Here is a 22,142-nt window from a genome sequence, read left to right as displayed (position 1 = left end):
ATGATAATTCTGTGGCCAATTGTTTTGGCCATCATCCATCGAATCATTAAACTGGGAAAATCTAGCTTCTTTAAAGCAAATAAACACCACAAAAATAAAGCAATCTAGGAAGGATACATACACTTTAGAACCTGCCTTGGGCAGGACATTAAATGTGATCAAATGGTGCACTACTCTGGCCTCTAACGTAAACTGCCTATACTATGGGGGATGGTTTTGGCTAGCAGTGCCTGGATCAGATAAGGTCAAGTTTGCAAATGTGGCAACTGTAAATACCTGTTCGTGAATCTAGGAATTTACTACATCTGAGCACTCAAAATCTCCATGATCTATATCAAGGACATCTAAAAGATATTGTGCATCGAAACGAACATTAGTCCTTAATACTCTAGAGAAATACTCATATTCATCATTACCCAAATTTGCGTAAAATAATCTAACGTACGTTGGGTGGTGACCCCCAGCCTAATAGGAAATGAAAGTTTTCCAGCCTTGATATTCAAACATATCCATTACATTCCCAAAATACTGATTCATGAATTCTAAATCTAATATCTTACCCAGTATTGCTTCCTTAGGATGAAACTCTTGTATGTATTTGACCGTGGATTGTTCTGATAAGAAGTATTCATCCTCAGCGTGTGCTAAATCGTGGGCTTCAACATGATCCATAAGTGCTAGATGATGAAGGAAAGCACTGGTCTAGGTTCTCTTGGTGATGTTTAAAGGAATGGTGAAAGAGCTCTCATAATTTTTTGTGCAAATGAGCTTTGAACATAGCAAGGATATAAATATATTGCAGTTTGGTCGACCGGGAGCATATATGGTCGACCGACGGTTCGGTTTCTTCACGAACCGACACTGTTCGATCGACTAGGGAGAATTTGAATTGAGATGGATGGTCGAACAAGATGGAGTACTGTGCCTATATTCGGTTAACCAAGGGAAAACCAACAGGTTCGGTTGATCGGGGTGGATAGGTTCACTTAAGTTCAGTCGATTGTAAGGTCAAAGTCAAGGGGTGTTCGGTCGATCGGGAGCTTTTACTTAGTCAATGCTCGGTCGACCGAGCACTGTGAATTTCTCCGATTTGGCTTTCTTTTGATCCAAAACTCTCCCTTAGGTTAACATTTGCTATATTACATGTATTTTCACATTAAAATGATTCTTAGGGATACTTGGTGATGAGATATTACACAACTGAGGCACGTACCAAGATTTAACATATTAAGTGTAGATTACTTCCCAGTCTTGCAATTACTATAACCTCTAAACTTAGAGACTGAGTTAGAGAATAATCTCACTTTGACTGCACTTTTCTTTGAGTCCTAACTATTTTGGCAAAGAGCACTAAGGAGTATGTGACTTTTCTTGAACAATGCTCTTGGGTGGTTGATGAGTATCCTTCAGATATGATGACATGGAGGAGCAAGGATATGTACCAAGGAATGAGTGAAGCTTCACTAAATATGATCATGGTTTGGTGAGTATTTCCTATGGAGCGATTAAACCAAAATAAAAGGTTGTGCAAATTTAGCCCCAGATAGACCGATCCCTTAGTGGATACCTTTAATTTGGTTATAGCTATGAGAAGCACTCAATGTATATGTTAGTCATTTATGATTAACAGTGCTTTAAGCCTAGTGTGATGACTGCTTTTAGATTGAGGCCTTTATGTTCATGGAATGTCATTAGGGAAGAATGATATCTAACAAGATGAACTCCTTAAGACCAAACTTGTGCAATGGAAAAAAATACGCTTAACTTAGGATATCTATATTTAGGCATGGATTAAGCATTAAGAATTTTATACCAAGCGAGGATGCTTTAGTCCATTTGGAAGTGGATTTTATTCAATTTTTAAATTGGCTAGCTAATCTTACGATTATTAGTATGGCAAACGTGTATAGTGAATACATATACTAAGAATTTTCATTTTAAGCACCAACCACTTCACGAGCCTATAGTCATCACTCCCCACTAAACCTGGGAGCTAAGGAAAGATTTATACATCGATCTTCCTTAGATCCTAAGAGTTTCACTATCATGATAATCCACTTCATTTTCTTATCCAGGCCTCCGACACAACTAGATGGACATGAGGACAAAATGTGCCATTTTCTTTAACAGTGTAAGTAGGTTTCATAACTATGTGAAAGATTATGCTTATAACTCTTATTTTTGCTCAATGAGGCATAAAAATAGCTATTGGATTTAAAGGTTGAAACCTGCTTGAAAATTTTTTTCTTTTTAAAACCTAAGGGTTTATTTGAACTATACTTCTTAGATTTGAAAAACATTTCATAATAATTCTCAATTTTTCTTTCTAAGCAAATGATTTTCAAAACCTTCTTAATCTTTTCTTTTCAAGGATAGCATGATATTCCTTCAATTTTTCTAATTGTTGAGCTATCCTCTCATTTTCAATTTTGAAAGATACCTTCTTCTTGTTCACCCTAAGTAGAAACTTATTCATTTTCAATAAAGCATTTTCTAGTTTTTCACACGAAGGCAAGATTTCATTTATCAATTCAGCACATGATTCATCAAAAGAATTAACACAATATTTTTCGCATGAATCATTGCACGCACTAACAACAATATTTTTACAGGAAATACCAGATGATTTATCATACAATATATTGCAATATTTTTCACAAGAATCATCATGTGCATCAATAACAAGATTATCACAATATTCAATAGATGATTCAGCACAAGTAGCAACACAACATTCAACACATGAATCCTCAAAATTTTTATTATTAGATATAGTATATGTTATATAACAGCATTCACAACAGGAGTCATCAAAAGAGATATAGTGACAATCATATAACTCATTGACCGTAAATGTTGTATGCTTATGATTTACCTTCTTCTGATCTTTTGAACTCGGAGCATTTGGAGGAGTGATCTCTTTCTCTTGGGTCTCTCCATGTTTTCTTTCAAGTTCATCCCAGATATCCTTTGTAGTTTGACATGCCATAAACTCAAGTCGAATATTAGAATCAAAAATAAGATATAACATGTCCATGGCATATGAATTTGCATGCATCAAATTAATATCATTTTCTACTGGCATACAAATTCCTTTGACAATCACCTACTAGGCCCTCCAATTTATAGATTTTAAAAATACACTTATTCTAATTTTCCAGGTGGTGAAATCGACACCACAAAACAATGGAGGACTGGTAGTTGACTGTCCCTCTCCGAATGGGGATACACCAACAAGAGCCATCTTGATCTTTTAGCAAAAATGTTTAAGTCAAGCTACGAGACTCTGATACTAATTGTTAGAATTGGTGTATTCCCAAGAGGGGGGGGGGTGAATTGAAATTTTCAAACTTTTCTCCTAGGTAAGACTAGATGTTAGCAGGATATTACAACCTAGTGTCTTTCTAAGCAATCTCTAATGCGCTGATAAATATAATACATGGAAATTTAAATTATGCGCATCATTCACACCAAAACATATACGTGCAGTAAATTTAAAGTGCGGAAATATAAATAAACACACAATATGTTATCGGAATTTGGCCAACTATGCCTATATCCTCGCCGCTAGCTTGCAAGTCAGAGGATTCCACTAATGGCTCACTTAAGGGTGGAACAGCACCGATTACAACAAGGTCAATTAACACAGGGCTGACATCAACCTTTACAATTAGGTCAATTTAAGGGGTTGACCTCAACCAACACGCCTTAACAGGATGACGCACCTAACTTTCCTAACTGGGTCTAAGCCAATCCGGAACTATTTCATAGGGCTAGTCTCCCTCTTCAGGCCACGCCTGAAAATACAACAATATTTGCTCAATCAATAAAATTGGTACAGTGATTGTGCTTTCGTGTAAATCAGATATGTACCCAATGCACTCAGTCACATATATCACAAGATAATTTAATATGTAAGCTCAATGTAGTCTAATATTTCAACTCTCAAATGCATTTGCTATCAGTGTAATGAGTGCTTGAGAGTATCAACAAGTAATCTTTGTATCTCCAGATATTCAATCAAGCGTGTTCACACAAATATGTCAAGCAAATCACAAGTATATCAATCAATAGGATATCTCAAAATAGTGTACATGCGTGGTTTGCAAAAGATAATTAATTTTTGTATTCAGCAAATGATATGGTCTTGAATAAATATTACAACAAAGATTAATATCGAAAATACAAATATCTTCTCAAAAATATGTCGAAATAAATCACATAAGATATTTGAGAATGTTTTTGCAACTTAAAAATCAAATACAAGCTTTCTAAAATATTGTTACACAAATGCAACACTCAGAAGCTTAATGCTAAGTTATTTAAATAAGTTGAGGATGTCGATCGATTTCCATATTTAGGATTCACTTACTTATATATAACTTGTGTACTAATTTTAGGAATTCCATATCATGGTGTAGTGATCTTAAGGGTATCCATATGATGTATATTAATATTTAGGCTTCTTTATTATTGAATATTGCTAGGTAGAATTAAATTTATTTCCATATTTATTATTAGGGTTCCCATCTTGTGGCATATTGATTTCTTTAGATCTTGTGTATTTCCTACTAGATTCATGACTAGAATTATTTCCATACTTTCTTTCCTTTTCTTTACATGTTTATTGTATATAATTTCTTAGGTTTAATTTTTAGGGTATATTATTAGGGTTGGATGGATTGTTAATACTTGAGCTTTATCATTAAAATTTTGACTGTTATGATATATAACATTTACGTGTTATGATATATAGTATTAGTATTATATTATTTTCTCTATTAGCTATTTGAAATTTCGATAAAATACAGAAAAATCATAAAAAATAGAAAATTAGGAGAAAATTTTAAAAATATTTTTGACTCGACTTTCACTGTTTTCTTTAATTATCTTTTTGTTATTTCAAAATTTAGCAAAATGTGGAAAAAAAATACAGAAAAATAGAAAAAAAATCAAAGAAAAATATTTTGATCCTTGTAAATCATTTTTTGACACCATTTGAGTTCCAAAAACCTCCCAAACTAGTATTTTAATACTTAAAAAAATCCTATAAAATTTTCAAAATTTGTGAGCGTATTTTGTAAAATATTTTCTCAATTTTCATCCCTATGATTTCAAAAAAAGGTACGAGCTTTTGGATTCACGTACCTTTAGTTCTGAGGGAATATATATTATGTATATTTTTGTGATTAATTTCTTTTACTTTGAGATAATTTCATAATTAATTAGGTACCGTTCGTAAGAATAGACGTGTAAGGGATGCTCGTACCTTTCCCTCGCGTAACCGAACTCTCGATCTCAGTTTTGGTAATGCAGACCAATTCTACCCTTAACTGGGTAGTAATTAAGTATTCTAACCATACTAAAAAGTTAGTGGCGACTCTAATATTCATATTTTTTCTTAAAAATGTAAAATAAATTTTATTTCACCACCCCGAGGCACCCGCGCTTTGGGATGTCGCGACACTACACCTCGAGTTGATAAACATAGTTCATCTCAAATAAAGCCTATCCTAAAAATTATATATATTAGCTATATGACATATTTTTGGACAAACACTTATAACAATATTCGGCCTATGACCATTAAATTTTGAGATCAACATTGGAGATTGAGTGGGCATGAGTAAATCAAGTTGGTTAGTTTCAGTTGAATAAGCCAGCCAATTTGTTAAAACTCCTAATTAAATCAACTCAAATAATACAATTCAAACTGTAATTGATATGCTTTTCACACAAAATGTTATATGTGGTTTAGGAAATTGAAAAGAAAATGCCTTGTCACTATAGTAGATAATTAATTTTTTTCTTGAGTAAGTTATGTATCAAAATATTGAATAATTTGACCTATTATCATGGGATGTTATGTTACTATTCAACTAGTATATGTTCATCAAACATTTAATTGAGAATCGTATTGCTTGACTATTTCTATTGTGATGTGATAAATTTTTTATTAAATTTTTGTGGTCAATCTTAATTATTAGGATGGTTGCGGTAAGGGCAGCCACATGCATGCATGCGGTGCAAGAGGGGGTAGGGGTATTCTAATTGTGTTAAACTTCAAGTTGAATTCTAACTATTCAAATAACTTCACGAATTTAAAAGTTTAATTGTACAATAGTACTTGCAAGCAATTGAATTGAGTTGAATTTAATCCAACTTTTTTTTTTTTTAATTTTATTGTTAGTATTATATATTTCATATATATATATATATATATATATATATATATATATATATATATATTCTAAATACTTGTCAAGGACACGCATTTCGTGCGTACACCATGACTTTGTGATGTTTTGGATAATTATGAATGGTTATGACTTTGGGTGATTTTGGGTAATTGCAGATGACTATAGGGGTATTTTGAGAAATTTTAGGTGGTTATAGTCGCTGTAGTGGTGTTTTGAAAAAAATTATTGACAGTTGTAGAGGTATTTTAGACAAATTAAAAATTAGTTCAAGGAGAATTCACTTTCTAGGCAGTACAAATACTAATAAAATTTTATATTCAAATTGTTCAAGTTATTAAAAATTGAATCTGAATTGAGCTCAATTATCACAATATTGATCAAATTCAAGTCTAACCCCTAAACTTAAGATTTTTTAATTGAGTTAAGTTTGAGCATGCTTCTAAAACAATTGTACTTCAGTAAGATGGAAATTACAACCCTAAGAGAAGGGGAAAGAAATAATTTTATTCACGGTGTCTTGGAGGAACAAATTTACATGGCACAATCGGAGGGATTCATTGAATCAGGAAAATAAAATTTTGTTTGCAGGTTGAAGAAATCTCTTTATGGGTTGAAACAATCTCCAAGGCAATAGTATAAACAATTTGATTCGTACATGATGAAGATTGGCTACAAACGGTGTGAGTGTGATTGTTGCGTTTATATGAATAAACTTGAGGATGGTTATCTTATTTTCTTGTTATTATACGTCGATGACATGTTGATAGCTGCAAAAGGATTTAATTGAGGTAAATCAGTTAAAGAACCTGTTGCATAAGGAATTTGACATGAAGGATCTTGATTCAGTCAAGAAAATACTTGGGATGAAGATTTGTCGAGGCAAGACTGCAAGGAGATTATGGCAATCTCAAGGCGGTTATGTGCAGAAGGTGTTTAAAAGGTTTAGCATGGCCGATGCAAGACCGGTGTGTACACATCTAGCAAATCATTTCAAATTTTCTACTGCAAATTGCCGAAGTTCGAATGAGGAAATTTGGGACATGTCAAACGCCCCTTATGCTAGTGTTGTGGGGAGTTTAATATATGTCATGGTATGTACGAGGGCTGATTTGGCACATGCGGTAAGCGTGGTGAGCAGGTTCCTCTCTAATCCAAGAAGGCAATATTAAGAAGCTGTAAAATGGATACTCAGACACTTGTAGGGTACATCAAGATATGGCATCATGTTCGGAAGGCAATGGGGTTGTTCTTGAGTTATGGGGTTTGTTAATGCAAATTATGCTGGAGATATAGATGACAGAAGGTTTACAATGGGATGTGTTTACCCTTGTAGGAGGACCGGTATGTTGAAGATCCATGGTACAATTTCTAGTTATATTGTCCACGACTGAGGCGGAATATATGACAGTTTTTGAAGCTGCAAAGAAAGCCTTATGGCTTATTGGTTTAGTCAGAGAGCTAGAGTTATAGTAAGATAGTGTGATGCTGCATTGTGATAGTCAGAGGGTCATTTACTTGGCGAAGAATCAGGTATACCATGCTAGAACCAAACACATTAATGTGAGGTTCCATAGGATTCGAGAATTGATTGCTTCTGGTGAACTTGTGTTGGAGAAAGTTCACATACTGAAATGTGAGCAGATAACGAGCAAATTGTTAATTAAAGAATTCAACCCCAGGCATTGCTTTAACTTACTGTTCAATTCTCCAAGTGATAGAAGGGAGAGAACATACCCAAAATTAGCTTATCAACTATCATCACACTGTTGCACTTTGATGGGATAATAGGAACATCTTCTCACTTGTAATTATCAACCGCCTATCAGGATTTGCACCTGCTACCTTTGTCTACTTCAACGCACACCTCCTGACAGACCATTTGAGCTAATAGCCCTCAGGTTTATTTTGATTTAATTACCTCTTAATCTTTTGTGCATTTTTTGTTTCACAGAAAAGGAGAAAAAAAAAAAAAATAGAAACAGAAAATCAAAAATAATAAAAGGATTCGTCACAACTTCATGAACCACACCAACTCATGCAGTTAACTTACTTGCAAGATGCAACCTCATAATAAGAATTACCTAGTTGGCATTTATCCTTGAGGAGACCATGCGCCAGCGGTGGTTAAGCGGATGTATCTGGAGCCACTGAAAAAACGACTTCCACTGTCAAAGAGACAAATTATACCAAATAATTTCCATACCAAAGGGACAAACAGCTCACATAATCCTAATGTGCTATGGTCTAAAAGTCGGTGACCATCTAGTCTTTGTGTATACAAACAAAACCAAGGGCGAGCATAAATGAACCGAAAAAGATGGCATAAGGGGAAAATGGAACTCCATTGGAAGCTCAACTCAATAGGAATTTTCTTTTTAAAAAAAAAAAAAAAATCACGAGTGACTAAGAAATTTTTATTTTTAAATGCATATAATGTCATCTCTGAGTTTGATCCCTACCCCTGCCAGTCAAAACCTGCCAAGCTGCCAATCCAATTTGATTATGGAAGAACAAATTACAGAATTCCTTACCCAAAATCTTCAGCTTCATGGAAAACTTTCAAACCAATTTAAAACAAGATCCAACATATACAACAAACATCAGCTGGAAACAAAAAGCACAAGATTCAGGCTTAGCAATGGGAATTATTGAAACTTCAGATAAACAGGGATGATTAATACTGCAGAAACTTTTTCTAGTGATAAAAAGAATGGGTTTTTACATATGTGGCTTGAAATCTTTTGAGGCAGAAAGCAACAAATAAAAATAAACAAACGACAACAACATGGCTGACAAAAATGTCTTAAGTCATAATCTAAAATACAAAGCACATTATGAGAGAATTGCACATATGGAACACAGAAAAGAGCCGAGGGAAGATAATACCATCTAGGAATGCACAGGATACATAATCATTTTAACTAGAGTTTTTGCACTGAATCTATCTCTGCCATTGTTGACGCATCAAAGGTTCACTCTTTCCAAGACCAGAAAACAAGACCAACAAAAATAATAAAACTAACAATTTGCTATTTAAGTACATATACTGCACTTCAGAGCAAGAAAAATTTCCCCAGCTTTGATGGGTACTAGATGCTCCATTAGCATGTTTCAAGCAAAGATCCACAGATTGACCATTAAAATCACAAAAGGGAAATTTTATTAAGAGAGAAGGAACAGAGCGACCAAATCTATCGCTGGAATCCAAAGCTTGCTCGGCACCCAAGATGGCAATTGAATGCTGGGAAAGACTTTACACAAGACGGAGATATCCATTGTCAGCCACAGGACATGCCCAAGTAGTTCGCAACACTCACACCTAGAAGCTTGGTTTTTACAGCCATTGTCTTAAATTTCCACAAAATTGAATTCCGTCGAAATTTCCAGTTCCCATCACCCTCGAAATCGAAATGGTAATCGATTTCTCTCTTGCATAATTTCCATTGAAATCTCAACGAATCATCTCAAAATTTATCGAAATCTCGAAATTTCTGTGAAACTTATCGAAATTTTAAGTATACAATGAAATTTCCTTGGAATTCAAATAAGAGATTTAAGAGTAGAGTGAAATTTCTCTCTTAATATATTTTATTTATTTTTATCGCAACAAAATATTATTACAAATGCTTTTGAAATTATATGAAAAAACAAACTTAATCCAGCATTTAATTTAACCATTTATGTCTAAATTATCATTATTTTTATAATAAATAATACTTAAATAATTTATGAATTTCATTTGTATTAGCTGAATGTGTAAACTATACATTATCTTACAAATATGTTTGATATAGATACTATATTACAACATTTCCACCTCATACACAACATAAATGTATTTAACTTAAAATATATTAAACTTACATTATTATGGTTTTTAACCATTTCTAGTGTTTCACAAAGAATTCCATGCTTTACTATTGATTTCCGTTATTTTTTTCAAATTGAAATCGAAATCCAAATCGAAATTTCTGTTGAAATTTCCGTACTTATAGAGCTTCAAAATTTGAGTCAAAATCAAAATTTAAAGAGCTTGTTTATAGCATTAACCATTAACTTGTTTTAATTGGATAGAAACTTATTATACTATAAGATTTTTTGGCTGGCTGAACAAACTAAAAAGAAAAAAAAGTACTTACATATTTTTTAGACAGAAAATAAATGTTTTTAAAAAGAAGAGGTACAGTAACCAAGGAAAAGTGTCCTCCCAGACGAAGGAAAAAAATGAACTGCCTACCAATTCCTTTGTGACACCAGAAAAAACACCTCTGAAGCTGAAGTCCAACAGGAAGCCTAAAAGCACATTTATGAAAAGCACCTTAAAAAGTTAAAAGTCAAAAACAGTGCCTTTTTAAAGATGTTTAAACATAACCCAAAAAAACACAAGCCAAGTAGCTATGGATCCTCATCCTATTAAACTCACAGCAAGCATACATGATGAAAATATTAAAAAAAAGAAACATAAATAAAAGAGAACCATAACCATGTTCACAAGAAATTACCCTTCACTCCCAGTTTTGATTTAATTTTGAAGATAACTCAACCATTGCTTAACCATAATAAATATAGCATGTGCAATTTAAAAGAAAAAGAAGCAGATACCTTGGAAACAAGACAATTAGGGAAATCAGTATACCATATCAAGTAGAATACATTGATTTGTCAAGCCTACAGCATTAAAAGGGCCCTAAGCCCCACTATACAGGATTGAATAAATTATAAAAAATGAATTCTTAAAAACCAAAGTTTATGCGTTGAGCCAAATTTAATTCAGGTCCCAAGATGTGAGCTTCTCATCAGAATTTTAGTAGTAAAGAATCTTTTCTTTTCCAAAATCCATGTTTTCTAAGGAAAGAAAATGATACAAGAACAAGGGTAAGATTTTCAAAAAATTTCCCAAAATGCCATATCAAATGGAAACCAAATATCAAATCTTAAAGACTACCATAAGAAACAGTACTCCAACACCAAACAGTGTGAAGAATAGATGTTGCTTCCAAAGATTGACAGGTCTGTAAATATCCACCACTTGATTCTTGGACAAGCAAATGAAGAGCCTGCACATGCAAGAGCAAGATTAAGCATGAATAAATTGATTCAAAATATAAATAGAGATATATATGCATATCATCTCTTTCTAATTTTTTCTTTTTTCTTTTCTTTTCTTTTTAACATAAATACATTTCCATGACTTGAACTACCAATTATAAACTACATAACAAAGCTCAAATGCATACAGAAATACTATGTATTTGAATTTCCAAATTGCAAAGATCATCTCTCCATACCATAAAACTAAGTCAGAGAATCCAAGTCATATTGAAACATTGTAAGAAAACATAAACTGATTGGAAACATGAATAAAAGATTTAACATGACTTTGTAATCCAAAAATGAAAACACCAATTTTCCAAGTTGTCAACAGAAAACGAAGCCCCAAATAAAATAGCAAAAATATAATTCATAAAAAATTAATTGAATCTTTTCTTATGGTATATTTATTCACAATATGATAAAATATTTATTGTCTTGGAAAACAGTTTGCTTGAATTTTCAAAAACCATTTCATAAATGGTTATTTTTCATCACATCAAAATTAGCCAATGAATCATACATGCACATACAGAAACAAACTTCCACAATTCATGGCATGATATAGTACGACTTTCTCAATTTTTCTGGGGCATAACCAAAAACATGACCTAATGGTGTTTTCAGAATAAAAATAGTTGGGGAAAGGTACTACCTACCCAGTGCAAGGGACACATGACCGCTCAGCAAGGAGCAATGTACAAGGCAAGACCATCTCTGCCCCAACAAGCCAAATAAACCTAGAGCAACTCAGTGAAGGCTTGTGCAAATCATAGCTCTGATCTAACCTATCTAGGGGACCTAAAGCCAGCCATGAAAGCACATACATAACCCAGCTCTCGCTTAACATGCCCAAAAAAAAGGTTTATGAGAGAACCATCTCTAACCTAACCTGCCCAAGGATCTACGTGTAGCTTGGTGTAGACTGACTCAGGAATCACCTCCTATCCAAACAGCCATCATGGAAGCTCAGGCCTGGAATACCAACTTGCCTTGATACATGCCTCCACCTTGACTTAAGGACGCCATGACCTGCCTAGTGAACCAAGCCCATTCACCTCTGAGAAGGCACACCAATGTTACTAAGATCCTGGAACAGAGATAACTAGACGTTTGTAGAAATCACAGGACATTATGAGGGAATCAGAAGGCAACTAACTTCACAATTAATTAAGCAAGTTGCACTGGATAGAATCAGAAGGCAACTAACTCCACAACTAATTAAGCAAGTTGCACTGGATATTCTAACAGCCTAGAAAGTGTTCACAACAAACTCTCATACAACTGATTAAGCAAGTTGCACCGGATGTTCTATCAACCTAGGAAGTGCTCACAATAAACTTCCATGTAGGACCTATACTAACTCACCACTTAAACAGAAATGAGATCTGTTTGTTACAACTCAACTTCTCCATGCATTCTTGCTTCCTCTTCTAACTTGAGTATTAAAGAGGTCCACAAAAGACAACTCAGGGCCTCCCAAGTCATTTCTCTTGCTGGTAGCGTGCAAGGGCTCAAGCATGCTCATGGACAGATTGTGTGGCAACAGAATCTGCCATTGCTGCCAGAGAGCAGCTCTTGGTCTTGGACAAGGCATTCTACCTACATAGGTGTGGTCACAACAACTAGTTCCTAGCCTTTCAACAGAAAATTGGGAGAATACTTAAGAGTTATCGCAAAACAAGAATAACCTGTCATTTGAGCATTAGGGTTAGCCCTCTGCAACTCTTATGAGAGAAAGGCATGTTCACCATCTACCGACAAAGAGGATATGCAGGGGCAGCATCAAGGATCTGGAGCCATGAGAGATAGAAGGGAGGAAATGTGAAAAAGGAAAAGAGGAGAGAGGAGATACAAGGGGGAATCACACATTCAAGTCAATTCAAATTCATCAACTACTGTCTGCAACATGGCTTTCACACACTATTTATAAGAAAACCTCTAAACACATGAAATTACACATATACCCCTAAAACTACATTACTTTACAAACATACCCCTAAAATATATGAATATTACAAACAAGCCCTCAAAATACACATAATATTGTACCAATTTTTAACTAAACTCATAATAAACTACTAAATAAACACAAACCCTTTGACCCAATTCTTAATTATTCTCCAACAAGGATCTTCCCAAGGTCTTCCTTCTTATCCTACATCAAATATCCCCTAGTTAGAAAAAATTCAGCCTCCAATTTTGAAATGTTGGAGAATCAGAAGTAAGAAGCAAACTTGTAATCTTTGAAAGCCAGTGCTTGAGTGATACAAGAAACCATGCTCCATTGGCAACACCATAGACTTTAATAGAGAATTAGCATCAATTAACATGGGGATGACAAACTAAACAATAGGAATGTTTGAGAGACTTTGGATATCTTCAAAAACAAGTATTTCCTTTCTTGTTGTGTCTTCAAGTTGAGTAATTGTGACTGATTCTTCATCTTGGTTGATTGGGAACTAGATTTCAAAATGATTTTCTTTGCATTATAGTGGAAGATATATGTCCTTGAGTCACGCCCAATTCATCCAACCCAACACAACCAAGGAACACATGGCCAATGATATCATACCAAACATTATCAAAATAAGAACCCATTTAAATGGGATGTAACCAAACATCTTCATAAACATGTAAGGTAGTGTTATCAATCAAAGATATTTCATAAGGCTCTGGGTGAGGTTCCTAATGAAGTTGCATACGAGTGACCTTGTTTGTAGAAACCATATTCATAGGGCTTCTTCCATCAATGATGATTTTACAAGCATTTCCTCCACACTTGAGAAAGGTGTGGAAAAGCTTGAAATTGTGCCCAAAGTATGATAAATGACATTCCTTTGTCCAATAATTTGTCACCATATTGTTGGATTCGTACATATGGCCACTGCAACTATATATAGTAACTGCAACTACATATCACCAAAATGCCTAAACACAATTTGGCCACAATTCTCAATCTATTTACATAAAACCACAATTTTGACTCTCAATTTTCAAGAAGTATCTTCAAGTAAACTTTAATCTTGAGTATCACATAGAAATGAAACAAAAACACTTTAAAAAACTCACAATTGCAGCAACCAAACATTATTTTTAATCCTGGAGTGACACTTTCTAGCCTTTTAATACGAAATTATTGCAGTGCTTGCAATATATCATGTCTGCAATCAAATTATTATCCAGAAAATCAAAATCTCAGGAGAAAACACCAAATTCTTGTGATTCTGGCAGTCATAGGGAATTCCAGCACATTTTCTCATGCGGGTCGCCAGTGCATGACCTGCTGGCAGCAACTTTCCAGCAAAAAAAATTGAGGCACAGAGAGATCAGGGAATGAGGATTAAAATAGCAATGGTAGTGTGATGAAAAAACACGGGGTCAGGGTTTTCGAAGAGCCAACGAATAGCCAATCTTTGGCCAGTGCATGGGACCACCCTCCTGGTCAAACGGTAATGAGAATTTTCTTGTAAGATTTCACTGGTATCTGTTTCCGTGGGTGTGGGAGGTGTTGTGGAAACTTTTTGGGGAAATGGATGTTCGAAAAAGGGGCGCAGGACAGGAATTTTCAAAAAGTTCAGAAATATGAATGCTTTTCTTTTTTTGGATTTTCCGGCAACTTCTGAACTTGTACAACAATTTGATGTTAAACAAGCAATAGAATTCAGAAATCAGAGAGAGAGAGAGAGAGAGAGAGAGAGTAATTAAAAAATTGGAAAGAAGAAGAGAAGAGGAAGAGAAGAATAAGGGAGAGATAGAAGAGGAGGGTATAGGCAAGAACGGAATAAAAAATTCAAAAACAGAACAGGGGAAGAAATAGAATTACAGACAGAGCAGAGAAGAAGATATGGAGAAGAAAGAACATGAAAAGAGAGGAGAAAAGGAGACGAGTCAGGGGAAAATGGGTGGATTGAAGTGAAAGAATGCAGATTGTGGTTGGGATCTGATATCAAAACATGCAGGGGCAACATCAATGCTCTGCAGCCATGAGAAAAGGGAAGAAAGGGGAAGAAAGAAGAAAGAAGAGAGGAAAGAGGAGTTACAAGGGGGAATCGCATGTTCAACTCAAATCAAATTCATCAACTGCTGCCGATAACATGGCTTTTTCCACACACCACTTATAATAAAGCCTCTAAAAACATAAAATTACACATATACCTCTAAAACTACATTACATTACAAACATACCTCTAAAATATATAAATATTACAAACAAGCCCCCAAAATACACATAATGCTATACTAATTAAATTAAACACATATAAACTTCTAACTAAACCCAAATTGATCCTTTGACCCAATTCTTCTTAATTATTCTCCAACAAGAATCTTCCCAAGGTCTTGTTTCTTGTCCTAGATTCTTGGGTTTTCAATGGTTTTCACTGAGAAATGAAGCAAATTGAAGACAGGTTTTGAACAAATTGATGAAAAATACAAGCAACGAAGACATTGCTATAGACTAGGTGGGGAACTTTGATTTTCCTTTCACTCGAAGGGGGGTGATGACAGATCCATGGATTGGAAAACTCAAAGCACTTGAAGTGGAGTTGTTTGATGAGAGTATGTATCAACCCACTGGATCATTTGGGTATGATCAACTCAACAATACTTGTTATGAAAGTATGCACGCACATAGAACAAATTGAAAAAAAAAAAAGGCGAAAACAAGTACATAATGATTTACATGGTTCAACAGTGTGCGTACATCCACAAACCCTCTACACAATTTCCATTATCTCATATGCTTTAAAATTTTCAACACTACGCTACAAGCATGTCTCTATAGCCCCATGTGAAAACCCCAAATGGTTTTATACAACAATATAATGAGCATGGGGTTGGGGCTGTGGGTGACAACCCTGATGAACTTGCACTAGATTTAAATGGAAAAAGGAGGTTTCACAAATAAAGGGGCCTTGCTTTTGACGTGAGCCATAACTCAAAAATGTCAGCTTTGGCAAAATATTCACCCCTATGGAGCTTTCAAACCTATGCCTCCACCTAAAGCCATAGATATTAAGCAACTAGTAACATAGAGTAAGTTCAAGCAATGCAAGAACGTCTCCTTATTAACAACTTTTATCACCATTCTACTGCATTCTCTTGTGTAGCCGCCTAATAGCAATCACCTATCACATATCTAGTGACAATGTGCTTTTTCCTAGCATGATTGATTCATTGCCAAGTAGGTGGCACTCTATTGCTACATGGCATGCCAAGTTTAGTTACCAATTTGTTCAACCACATAGCCTCGTTTGCAACCTTTGTCACTACCATATATCCTACTTATGTTGCAAGTAATGCGACAACTAATTTTTTCAAGAATTTCCAACAACTACGTCCCCCCACCATAGTGTAGACATAACCTATGGTGGACCTTCTATCATCCAAATCTCTTGCATAATTTGCATGAAAGAACCCTCAAACTAAAGTCGAACCCTACCTTGTACCAAACTCAATGCCAAAATGTGCAATGCATTTCAAGTACCTAAAGACCCATTTCAAAGCTCTCCAACACTCCTACCCCAGATTTTTCATAGACTAACTCACCATAGTAACTACACGTGCAAGATTTGGACAAGTACAAACCATGGCATACTTCTAGCATCCCATAGCATTGGTTGACATCTCCTCCACATCTTCCTCTAATTTTTGCGACACTGTATCTAAAACAATTTGCCAGTGGAGTAAACATTGGCTTAGCATCACTAATGCTAAAATCTCTCCAACATCTTCTCTATATAAGTCTTTTGAGATATCTAAAACTTTGATCTTTCCTATCTCTCTATATTTCCATTCCAATAACCTTCCTTATAGCCCCAAGATCCTTCATCTCAAACTCCTTACTCAACAAAGATTTAAACAATTAACATCATGGACATTTTTTGCAACAATCAACATATCATCTAACATAATAGCATGAAAACAAATGAACCATAAACACAACAATCATACTCACTGTGAGTGTATCCAATACTCATCATACATGAATCAAAAAAGTTGAACCAATGCCTTGGTGATTGCTTAAAACCATAAATGATTTCTTCACCATGCACACATAGTTCTCCTTCCTAGGTTCCTTGAAATATTCCAACAAATCCATATAAATTTGCTCGGATAGGTCACTGATTTTTGTGCCAAGACTCCATCATTTCCATCAGAGCTTCCATCCACCTATTTCTTTCCATCCTAAAAAGAATATAGAACTCAATTGCTAGTGACAAAGGCAAAAGAGAGAATATCCTTAAAAGTTAAAATCATATCTCTGCAATGCTCAGATAATGTGCCCATAACCTAATAGTTTAAACTTTTAGGTAAAATGGTAATCTAACAAGAGAAAGGATCAACAAGTCAGTTTATTGCCCCCAATCTCTTTGTAACTTGTGAAAACTTGCCCCTTTGAAAATCCATAACCAACACACCACTATGAGGCCAAAAACTGATTTTTTTTTTTTTGGTTTAGAGTTCATGTTTAGGGTCAAACCCACACCCCATTTAATTTTTTCCCAAAAAAATCCGAGTATTGCGCTCCATCATTATTTCCCATAAAACCACAAAAATACCAAACTTCAATAATGCTATCCTATCCTTCCTTCTACTAAAGCCTGCAAAAAAAGATGGCTAACAAGTCTTCCACAGAAGAAGGGCATACCCAACTCTCTCCTATAATATGAAAAAACCTAATTTGAATCCTCCAATAAAATTCATAGTGCAAAAGAAATGAAAAGCTGTCCCAGCGTTCTTATAATAGAGCACACATACATCAAGAGAGAGAGGGTTCAAAGGTTTATTAATTTGCAACAAGTTATATGTATTTATCTTATAAAGCACAATCGACTAAGTGAAAGCCTTAACTTTTGGGAGAGTCTTGTCTTTCCAAATAGTAGGATATAGCAAAAATGAAGAATTGGAATGGATCAAAAATTCAAAAAAAAAAATTTGCAAGAGACTAATCCAAAAACCAAGAACGAGCATCCCTCCCTAAAGAAAGGTTAATCCCATTCAATAAAAATAACAAAGATGAAAACTCCACCATCTCTCTAGTTCAAAGGTTTCCTAAAGTGGAGGTCCAAAGAAACCAAAGGACTGCTCAGATCACCAAAAAGAAAATATAGCTATATTTTGCTTAGAATTCAAATGAAAGAGATAAGGGAAAAAAGTGGAAAAGGAGGCCTTTCCCAACCAAGTGCTTTCCAAAAATGAATACAAGAACCCGTCCCCATCTCAAGTTTGGTGTGAGGAGTGAATGAAGGATAAATCTAGGAAATGGACCTCCACAAAGATTCCTCAAAGAACATCTTAAATTAACATTAGTATCGCACCCATTATCATCCAACCTCCAAAATTACTTCTTATTACCTTATGTCAAAGGAACGATTCTTCTAGAGGGAAGCACTATAACAATTTAGCTAAAAGAGCAGTGTTTTTAGACACCAACTAACCAAGTCCCAACCCCCTCCTTTAGACCTTAAAACATCATCCCAATTCACTAAATATTCCCTACAACTCCCCCACTAGACCACAAAAAATCTATCATTGTCCTCTCAAAGCTGGCTAGCAATCCCCACTATAATCTAAAAAATAGACAAAAAAGTATAACAAAATGCTAGAAACACATGCTTGAATCAAAATTATTCTACCCCCAAGCGTGTCAAGAACCCTCTTCCAACCATCTAATTTCTTTGTCACCCTTTCCACTACTGGATTTCCAAAATCGGCAGCAATAGGGTCACCTACCAAAGGGACCCCTAAGTAAGTCCAAAGCCAATCCAAAATAACGCACCCCATTTCAATAGCCGACTCCATAACATGCTAAACAAGCACAATCAAAGCCACTAAACTGCTCTTCCCAATATTAACTTTTTAAATGTAAATTGATAAGCTAATTTTTTTAATACTAATCTGCACAAAAGAAGGGGAAAGGGGTAAAATCCTTGGGCAATCATTCTTTCCACACGAAAAAATGGAGTGGGGAGGTAAACTTCCCAGGCAAGGAGCTAGTTGTATCTCCTTGTTTGTTCATACCCCTCTACCATAGCACAAGAAACCCTAACAAAGTCTCATCAATAGCAAGAAACCCTCACGGAGTCTCCATCCACCATTGCACAATAGGCAACCCTCACATAGTTTCTCCCAACAGCAAGCAACCGTTCTTTAGCCATCCTAGGCTTTGAAGCCTTCTTCTCTTATTGTCTTCGCAAGTTTACAACCCTCTTCTCACACCATTGCATGCTTTGTAAGTTCTTCTCTCTCAAATCTAGATCTCCACTTTTGGGGATTTGGAACTCGACCCCCGTCGTCCAAAAAACTGTCAACCCTTGAATTGGTACATGCAATTTGTATTGCAATTGAGGTAGCAACCCAGGTTACTATGATACAAAACACAAAAGGGTCGAGCACCTAGAGAACACCCACATGACCTACATACAAGTCCAGCCCAACCAGACATCACGTCTCTCCAAAAAGTTGTGTAGGCATGGTAAGGAAGATGATTGGAGTTATGAAACCTAATGGACCAATGTGGGAGAAATGGGTGAGAAAGGAAATTGCATCCACAAGACAAGTAATGAGTCAACTCATACCGCCAAAAGAACAAAAGTAAGACATAATTACTCCCTTGACCTATGGTTACTGACACCTCAAGTGCAGATGTGAAGGGCATCTAAATGCACCACCTACCCAAGGGACACATGGTAGCTCAACAAGGGGCAAGATACAAGCGGAGATCATATCTAAGCTGACCTGCCCAAAAGACCTTAAGCAGTAGTGAAGGGCTATGTGATCCCTAGCTTGTACCTAACCACCCGCCCAAGGCCACTTTATGAAGGCTTAAGTGAGCTCTAGCCCTTACCTAACCTACCTAGGGAACAAAGGGCAGCTTAATAAATTCTTATGCAGGCGGACCTTGCTCTAAGTTGACCTACCTAGGGGCCTAGGGGCAACTTGGCAAAGGCCTACATGAGATCCATCTCTAACCTAACTTACCCAAGGACCTTTGGGTAGCTCGTTGTACATTAACTTGGGGCACCCCCCAATCCAAGAAGCCCGTGGACCAGTGCAAATATACAAAGATCCACGAACGTCCCAAGAATGCAACCAAGCACCTCATGATGCTCAAAGCAGCTCAGACATGGAATACACTGCCCTGTCCATACCTCCACTTGAACCCTAAGAAGACAACCACACTAGAAACATACCAAAATTCAATTGAAGCTGATAGAAACCATGTTTCATTCCATGGGAATATAGAGGCAATTAATCACAACTAATTCAACAAATTGCTCCCGATGACATCCCAAGCAATGACAACAACAAAATCCCTAGTATAAACTCAGTACTTAAAGAGAGAGCAAGTATGTTCATTGTAACTCAACATCTCCTTGCATTCAAACTTCCTCATCTCTCTTGAAAGCTGGAGAGGTCCCCCAGAAGGGGATTGGAGCCACCCAATGACAAAATCTCTCGGTGGGAGTGTACAAATGTGAGTATAACAACAAATCAGCCATTTTAAACAATATTGAACTCTTTGATAAAATATTCATCATAAAAAGCGTACTTTCTCATCAGCCCCAACAAAAAATTAGGAAGGATAGCAAACCAAAAAAAAAAAAAAACAAATCCACTAGGAAAGCAGCTGAGATCATGATTGGTTTTGTATCTCAAAACCATCTGCCTAACGTTTGGACTTCAACTAACAGCCAAGTGATTAAAGGGAAAGAAAAGAAGTTACCAGACTATGATATCCTCATCTTTGCGTTCATACTATAACTCTTTCTCCGGCCGCCCACTGTAGTTCCTCCCTAGCAGAGAACCGAAGCCCCTTCATGGGTGATATAAAGATAATTAATCCATCAAAACAAAATACATTAAACGAATCATGGTTGAATCAAGAAGATCAAAAGTGAGCGAGGAGAAAGACAAACATACTTATATCGACCGAAATCAGTGGCCTGTTCTTCAATGCCGCAGATCCTCAGGCGTTCTTCTGGTAAATCGCTAAAGATGATTTTCACATAGGAGGTGAAATCACTCGGTGTCAATGTCCGGCCTGTCCAATTTGCGCCTCTATAAACCTTCAGAATCAAAGGCTCTAGCGAAGTCCTATATTTCTTTAAAAATTTAGCAGCCGGGAATTCTTCAGTTCTGCCGGATAAAACGCGTATCGAAGCAACGGTAGGACAGCCGTCCTGATGCACTTTGATTTCGACCACATCATTGGTTCGATTTTCAAGCACAACAATTCAGGATCCTGGCCTAACTGGCATGGCGTTTGGCCGGTTTGGGATCAAGGGAAGAAAAAGGTGCAAATGTGGAGAGAAAGAAGCCCCCCTAAGTCACCTAGTAGTAGAAACATTTTTTATATAGAATTAAACGAACTAAATTCTAATGGGCATCTGCAACAAGATCTAGACTTCTGGAAAGTATATTGAGGCGGATCAAAAAAGCCAAATGATTAGATTTCTGACAGCCCAAATCGATGATGCTGAAACAAGTCACCAACCCTAACACATGATATTCAGGAAGAAGAAGAAGAAGAAGAAGATGATGATGATGACAATGATGATGATGAAGGAGATTTAACGAAGGGCATTGATCTGGTTCGTCGATGAAGAAGAAGATAATGGCGGTGGTAGTGGTGATGGTGGTGGGGGTGAAGAAAAGAGATGTATGAGCATTGAATGCTAGACATCGGAAGAAGGGACGAGCTTAACTACTTTTCAATGTCAGCTGAGGAGACTCCCGCCACGGAGTGGCCCCTGTCTTTAAATACTGTGGAAAATGTAATTTTAACAATTTATTATGATAGGAAACTAATTAGCTCTCATTTTATTTATATGAATGAATTTTAAA

At 35.8% G+C, this 22,142-nt stretch overlaps 1 protein-coding gene and 1 long non-coding RNA gene across 4 annotated transcripts in view; both read right to left on the bottom strand.

Moving 5' to 3' along the window:
- Positions 1-22,142, bottom strand: part of LOC131152380 (uncharacterized) — a 247,202-nt gene that overhangs the window by 64,886 nt on the left and 160,174 nt on the right. The gene's annotated exons all lie outside the window — the stretch shown is intronic.
- On the bottom strand, positions 9,215-21,979 carry LOC131152381 (uncharacterized). The gene is made up of 3 exons (XR_009135933.1): positions 21,219-21,979; positions 21,022-21,111; positions 9,215-11,257 (listed from the first exon to the last, which is right to left on the bottom strand). It is a non-coding gene; the product is annotated as an uncharacterized LOC131152381 (long non-coding RNA).

The sequence above is a fragment of the Malania oleifera genome, chromosome 3 (assembly GCF_029873635.1).
Source record: "Malania oleifera isolate guangnan ecotype guangnan chromosome 3, ASM2987363v1, whole genome shotgun sequence".
Taxonomy (NCBI): domain Eukaryota; kingdom Viridiplantae; phylum Streptophyta; class Magnoliopsida; order Santalales; family Ximeniaceae; genus Malania; species Malania oleifera.
The sequence above is the reverse complement of the archived record's forward strand: the minus strand, read 5'-3'. Positions and strand labels throughout refer to the sequence as shown.